Source organism: Ruditapes philippinarum, unplaced genomic scaffold, assembly GCF_026571515.1.
Source record: "Ruditapes philippinarum isolate M1 unplaced genomic scaffold, ASM2657151v2 ctg3489_1_1_1_1, whole genome shotgun sequence".
Lineage (NCBI taxonomy): Eukaryota > Metazoa > Mollusca > Bivalvia > Venerida > Veneridae > Ruditapes > Ruditapes philippinarum.
The window spans coordinates 58,517-66,554 of NW_026862595.1; positions in this window are offsets into that span (position 1 = coordinate 58,517).

Consider the following 8,038-nt stretch of genomic DNA (forward strand, 5'->3'; position numbering starts at 1 on the left):
CTTGCCCTTGCATTTATTGACCTAAAGTACATGTGTCACAGCCGTAGTCATTATAATGACCATTTGTGTTACAATCCCTCAATAAATGATGATTAAATCGTCCCTATACACATCTTCATATTTTTATCTTTTTTTAAACGGGCGTATAAAAAGTACATGTAATTTAATAACTAAAAAATTCTAATTTAAGATTTTATTCTAGGGAAATACATTTCATTACAATTCTTAATCTTTGAATGAGCTGAACTGATATTTACTTGAAAATTAAAATATAATTAAATTTCTATGAGAAAGTATTTACATTTGATAAGGTGTAACGTGCACGGGCTAGCTGTTATATATATAATTTTTCTTGCGGCTACTTTACCAGTTGATTAGTTACAAATGATTATGCAATAATTTGTTTAAACTTTGGAATCAAGTTTAATTAACTAATGTTATAACAGTAATGTGCTTGAAAGATAATAAGTGGTCCTTGAACTTGATATAAAATTGGGGTGACACTTTTTAGGCTACTTAATATATATATAGAAAAACCACTTGGATATCGAGTTTTCAATACTTTAGTAATAACAATTACACCTAACGCAATGTTAAATTGATGCAATTGAAATACTTCGTAAATAGTGCAAGAACCCAAGTAATTAAACTAAAATATTAATTAATTATTTCTGTAGTGTTGACACTTCGGCAGCTGGACAGAGACTGACTGTCAGCAGCTTTGAGCTCTATTTATACCCAATAACGTAGCTGTATTTAATAATCGTTTGGTGAAGTTGAGGATCTCAAGCATCCAAAAGATATTGATAATGTTTCGAATATTGGTACGAATGGCATTGAGTTCGAATGATTTTAAGGACGAATAGTTCTGACATTTTAGAAATAATAAAAATATGCCCCATTATATCAAATTATTGCTACAAATAAGTTGTTAAATCTATTAATTTAGTTTTTATGTATTTCTTACTTATTTATAAAAGATCAAACTCTATTTTTAAACACACGAAAGCATATTTGTTTACAATTTAATTTACCGACAATTTAGGTACAAAACCACTAAATATCACTAAAGAATCTAGGCTGAAGAGAACAATCGTCACAAAGGTAATTACTGTATGATCTTTATGAACAAATACCAAGTCTACAGAACACCATAGTTATCACAGTTAAGAATCTTGACCAATGAATGAAACATGTGTAAATAAATGTTACATTCTTTAGAACATACTCAAGTCCAAGAAAGAGGATTATTTCATGCCCTTTGATTAAATTCTATTTTTAGAATTGAAAGTGAAAATGGATCAAGGGGAGTAATTGTGTAAGTCATTTATGAACAAAGTAATAACTTTGTTGTCTCCCTTTGATTAAATTCTATTTACAAAATCTGGATATTTCATCATCTTTAGTGACCTTGACCTTGTATATATTGACCTAAATTATATGTATCACAGCCATAGTCTTGATAATGACCATTTGTGTTACAATCCCTCAATAAATGATGACTAAATGGTCCATATAAACATCTTCATATTTTTATCTGAACTTTGACCTCTATGTGTGACCTTGACCTTGGCCGCAAGGACCTGAATCTTGCACGCGACACTCCGCCTCGCAATGGTGAACATTTGTGCCAAGTAATATTGAAATCCCTCTATACATGTGGAAGTTTTGCTCCGGACAAGCATTTTTCAATGAGCTCTAAGTGTGACCTTGACCTTTGACCTAGAGACCTGGTTCATGTGCGCGACACTGCTCCTCATAGTGGTGAACATTTATATGAAGTTTCATTAAAATCCCTCCATACATGTAGGAGATATGCTCCGGACAAAATTGGACGCCGCCCGCCCGCCCGCCAGGGGCGTTCCCATAATACGTCCCGTTTTTCAAACGGGCGTATAAAAATGAGAAGGCATACCCAATAAACTCATTTTTTACCCAGAATTCAGTCCGGAAGCATTTGTTGAATCTATTACCCTCAGTGATTCTTCTCCTTATATAACAGAGGTCTATGAAACGCCCCATCATAAATTAAAATTTTATGAACTTACATAAGACTTTTCACTTCCAAAATTAGCAATTTTAGCCATTTTTTCCCCAAAATTAAGAGGCTAAGGTCTATTCCCAAATTATGTGAGAAAAACCTCTTACCCTATTATAATACATGAGATATTTACCTGTGCTCCAGAGCCCCTACTGTTGTATTTACATGAGACTATACCAAGGTTTTTAATGGCAGCTGACATGTCCATTGTCTCCGGACTCTGAATACTAACTCCATCTGAAATCATTGTTAATATATCAACACTAACTCCATCTGAAATCATTGTAAATACATCAATACTAACTCCATCTAAAATCATTGTAAATATATCAACACTAACTCCATCTGAAATCATTGTAAATATATCAACACTAACTCCATCTTAAATCATTGTAAATATATCTATCAAATTTTAAAGCAAAATTAATGGCATAATTATTGTTTCCAGACCGAAATTAATTTTTTTAAGGGAACAAGGTAAATATAAAATGATGAGGGCATAATACAACAAAATAATTATATGAATGAAGGCATCACAAAAGGATAGGGTATAACTGTATATAACAGTATGAGTTTTAAGGGCACTCCAAGAACTGGATACAGTCGACTCCCATTATCTGGAGTCGCCAGGACCGTCCACTAAAGTCAAGATAATGAAACTTCGAGATAAACAAATAAGCCATAATAAGGGTTTTGACCAAATAGAACCTAATTTTTCTACATCAGGGTTGGACATATCTATTATTTACATCAGATAAAACTGAATAAGATGTACTTTTTTATTTCATTAGTGCTTGGCACAAAATAACCAGGATAACAAAACGACAAGGACAAGAGAACAAGATATTTGACTTAAACATTAAATTCTATTTAAGCTCGATTGCGAAACAAGTTCTTGCAACTTATATTAATCACTTCTGAGTCTGCTTCCTGGAGCCAACCAGTACTAATGTCATATTAAGAAACATGGTTGTGACCTGATTAGGGCTCGAACCCATGATCCCTGGGTTGAGAGGCAGACATCTTAACCACTAGGCCACAGCTCCCTTTAATGTACCAGGATATTAAATAACTTACATCTAACATGAGGGCACTAGTATCTTGTTTAGACTGGTCTTCAATCATGATAATTTCTGGTCTATCTATTGAGACAGATATATTCATCTCACCAGCCAAGGGCTCCCCAGGCTTCGGTTGTGCTGCAACTGCTGTTAAAATAAGATTGTCAATAAATATGTTTGATAATTTATTGCTTAAACATATATTCAGTATAGATTGAACATTTGAATAATACCAAGGCAATAAATAAATTTAAATATACAGTTAAAACTGTCTTAAGCAGCCAGCCAAGGGATGCAGTCATTTTGGCTGCTTAAGACAGGTGGCTGCTGAATGGAGGATTCAGTTTTTATCCAAATTAATTATTTATTTCTTTGTAAAATAAATCTGATTTAAGTGTAAATAATCAGTCTGATTCATAATCATCATCATCATCAGTTTTTAACCATTTACAAACGTATGCCATTATTGGTTTAACATGTACATACTTCTTCCAACATAAAGCTTTACATGAATGTATCACAGATAAACAAATGCACTCACGATTTATTATGTCAATAATTGAAACTAATTATCCCATAAAAATATCTTCTTGCACATTAATTTAAAATGCGTAATATTTTCTTCACAAAAAAAAAGTATGACAGTTTCTTTTTCTAACTTTTGATCAGCAGAATATTGTGTACACGTCATCTAAGTGTCGGCACTTCCTTTGATGTTTCGGTTTGAAACAGCAGGGCTACATGTTTGTAAACATCAAAGATTCTTTTGAAGAGCCCGCTAGTTACCTCTTAGAGGTCATCTTTTGTGTAAACCTAATGGGTGTGATTTAACAATGACCTCATGATATTCATGCAATTTTATTTTCACACATGGAGCCAGTGTTTTTATGAATTTATTACTGAGGAATTTAGACAATCAGCGATGTAATTCATTTTCATTTCTTCGGTAAGTACAATGTATGCACAAAATTTATCTGAATTGGGATAAACTGATAAAAAGGAAACAAATCAAACTATTTCTTTCCGCCATCGACAATGCATTTTTTTCTTCTTTCTTTTTTTTCTTAAAATCGGTAAATCAAAAAATAAAAAACTAGTGAACAGTAACTCAAAAGAATGAATTGCAAGTGCATGGAGACTTTTCAAACTTTTGTAATTACGACACGGATGAGCAATGATGCAAATTTCTTGAAATGTTGTGGTTTGTGTTAATATCTAGAACCTGACAAGTAGCTTTTGTTAATCCGTGACACGTGTCATCTTTAAAAATAAAAGACAGAAGCTAGATTATCTGGCTGTTACACCTGGCTGACCGCTTAAGATGACCGATTTTAAGATTCAGGAAGCATTTTAGGTGACCGTTGACCGCGGACAGCAGGTGACCGTTGAACAGCTGTATAAAATAGAGTTGTTTTAGTCGGGAGCGTCACAAAATGGCCGTTAAGGTCAGGTGACCGCCGATAAGAGGTGACTGTTAGTACAGTTTCAACTGTATACCCAATATCATGGAGATTTTACAGGGAAAACTTTGATTGATTGTACTTTGATTTGGTTCTACATCACACTGACACAGTTTAGGTCATATGGCAACTTTCTAGCTTTACCGGTGGAGGAAGACCTCAGGTGCCCTTCTGTGTACGAACAGGCACCTGAGTAGAATCACAGACGTTCCGGCTAGCTGGATAGTTTCCTCACAAGAAACAATCCAAAGTCTCTTTTGGGATTTGAACCCACATCTGTGCTGCCATAGTATAAAGCAACCATTTATTGTTTGGTTTTTAATGTATGCAGAGTAAATTACAAATTTCATTCACTTTCCTGTATTTTCTGTACGAATTCTGCTGTGGTCATAGTATTATTTTTACAATAGGTTTATCACTTAGATTTGGTTTGCTAAATTGCTAATCATGGTCATGCAACTACATAGTTAGGTGAAGATGCAGGCGCTTGTTTTGGTTGAGTCTATTATGTTTTGTTTACGGGGTTGAGTTGTCATACACAAATTTACAATTTATATGCATTTATTTCTTTCCAATGATTGTTATTATCTTAAATGCTTCTGGGATTGTTGTTTTATCAATTCATTTGTAAATAAGATTGTTATATGTCTATTAACGGAATAATTTTAATGAACACAAAATTAGTTCACACCTACATGTGTATTGGTAACGTGATGGTTTAAGCCAATGAAAACACGTCAATATTATTATACTCAGGCAGAGAAAAAGTGTGCAAAGAGTAAATCGATAATCTTTATGTAGCCAGCAAACTTTGAATTGCAAGTAATTTTTCATATCTTTTCGGCAGGATAAACTTTTCGAGGATTCGTATCGTAAAATGGCTGCCATTTACAGTATCAAGTGATTATCCCAAGCACCACCGCGACTTAGCGCGGGAATTTTAATTATAGCTAACCTCGGTGCGTATACCTTTTTCATGTTTTATTGTAATAAATATTTACAAACTGTGTCTTTCGGGTTTTTTTTTTTATCAATATATAACCAATAATGAGGTTAATATGAATAAATAATCATATCTCAAATCTTTGACTATGATTTACAATGAAATTCTACCTTAAGTGTATTAAAAAGGCATGCAACTTTAATATGGTGATACATTAATTACATTCCATGAAAATGTTTAAAGATATAAAATATCTCATGACATGTTTGTTCATTTTACATTACACCTTTAATTCAGCAAACATAAAGTCTTCACAAAAAGTAGTATGCAATCGTACCTATATCACATACGAATGTATGTAATATTTTTCTTGTTTACAAAAAAAACTATTTACTATTTTATATCATGAATTAAACTCACCTTTTTGTGTTTCTTTGGCAGGAACAGGTGGTGGTTCTACCTCAGGTTGTTTAGGTAAACCTTTCACAAAGAAGTCTGCTACTGACATCAAGAAATCCAGGCATACACACACATATTAACTGCTTATATGTACATCAACTGAAAATGGTGTAATAATATTACAATTATTGACTAGCTAGCCATTGAATATGATGTGATATTCACCCGTCGAATGTTATACTGACCAAGGTGATAGGTGTTTGGACCAGAGAGATTTCAGAAATTTTTAGATCATATAATAAATATAATTATTTCAACACCAGACCCCGTGTTCACAAAGATTTGAGGATCAGGATCAAGATCAGGATCAAATTAAAAAACTCAAATATTCTTCATTGCTTATCCTCATAAATTAAATATCTAATATTAATTTGATAAAACTGGACTTGCAATATAAGGTTCATGAAATTAATAAAATTAATTAATAAATTTATTATTTTTGCAAGATACGGGTATTTAACAGTTGATCCAAATTTTGATTGTGATCCTTAAATGGATCCTTATTTCTGTTTTTTTTTTTATTTGTTGATTTTATCCCAAAATAGTTTGGTTTCTTTGTAAATCAGCAATTTTATACATTTTGAATAGCTATCATTTAATTTTAGCAAAACAATTTTAGTACTATAAAACAATGAAAATAAAATCATGATCACTTGATCACTCTGGCGAGCATAATATTGTTTTATTCAACTTGTTGCGTTCAATAAATTTAGTATTGAATCTGCACGAATATAATATCCTATTTATCACATATGTAAAATAAGAACAGTAAACTGTTAAAATGAGTAATTTTTCAATGATGCACCCATAGTGTAACGCTAATATTAGTGTGCTTTAAAGCTATGTTTCCATATAGCACAAATGACGTCACGTCAAAGTGTTATTACACTAGTGAAATATCCTTTTTATTAAATGGCTTTATTACACTCCTGCGCCGCGGTTTATGTGATAAAATGAATCATTAAGGAATCTTGTCCAAACAACACTTTCAAGCCTGTAAATTCCAAGTTTTAATGGAAAATTCAGGCATGAACTATTTTCTAATACCTTGCTGGATTACATGCTAACACAGAAAACTTGAAAGTCCACAGCAAGAGTCAAACCTACAGCAGTGAAGATCAAAGTCTATACGGCAAGTTAGCCAAGAATGGTACTCATCGAGTTTAAGTTATAACTACATGTATATAATAGCTTACATTGTCCACCCTGTCCATAACTTTGTCCAGTTCTTCTTTAGTCTCATCTGCCACTCTCTGTGCCAGGGACCGGGTGTTCTTGTCGATGATAGCCTTTGCCGGGGCATCCCCTCGGTCAATGATCGATATACTTCCAACATAATTCATCTTTCTTGTCACTGGTACATCACAAATATCATTGTTATATCATTACAGGCTGAAACAAAAATTATAACTTACTTCATATTTTTCAAAATCAATTTTTGACTGTGGCTGCGTGAAAAATCGAACAAATTTTTACTTTGATTTGATTTGGAGGTTTTCATAAATATGGTATTGTAACAGACTTAGACTTTGACTTTTTGTTACAATGCCCTGTATTTATTATGGCTACCAATTGTCTATTTCAAGTGAGTGGAAGGCACTGATCAGCAACCAAATTGTTTCTAAAATTTACATAGTGGCATACAACCTATTATTATTGGTATTTACAACTTGTAAAAAAGTTGGGGCTGCACCTTAGAGGCTGTGAAGCCTTACAACACAGGATATACAGATGCATTTGCAAAGTGGTGTAAAATTTAACAGACCATGCGTATCTAAAATGTCCGAACATGAAGTTATGAAAATTAATCAATGTAACATATGTTATAACTGCTTTAAAAGACTAAGCTTATCTATTGATCAACTGTGGATTGGAAGCAAACATAAGACCTTATAAGTATAGTAGGTAGCTGTTTGTCCCATTTGTTATCATATGTCCCAGCATATGTAGCCTATATTTGTTATATCATTCATACATAGATAATAGGCAATTTATTGCCTTAATCTTAAATTAACCCTTGGTGAAGGGCTGGGAATAGCAGATCAAATGATGAATCAATGCAATAATGGTTTTG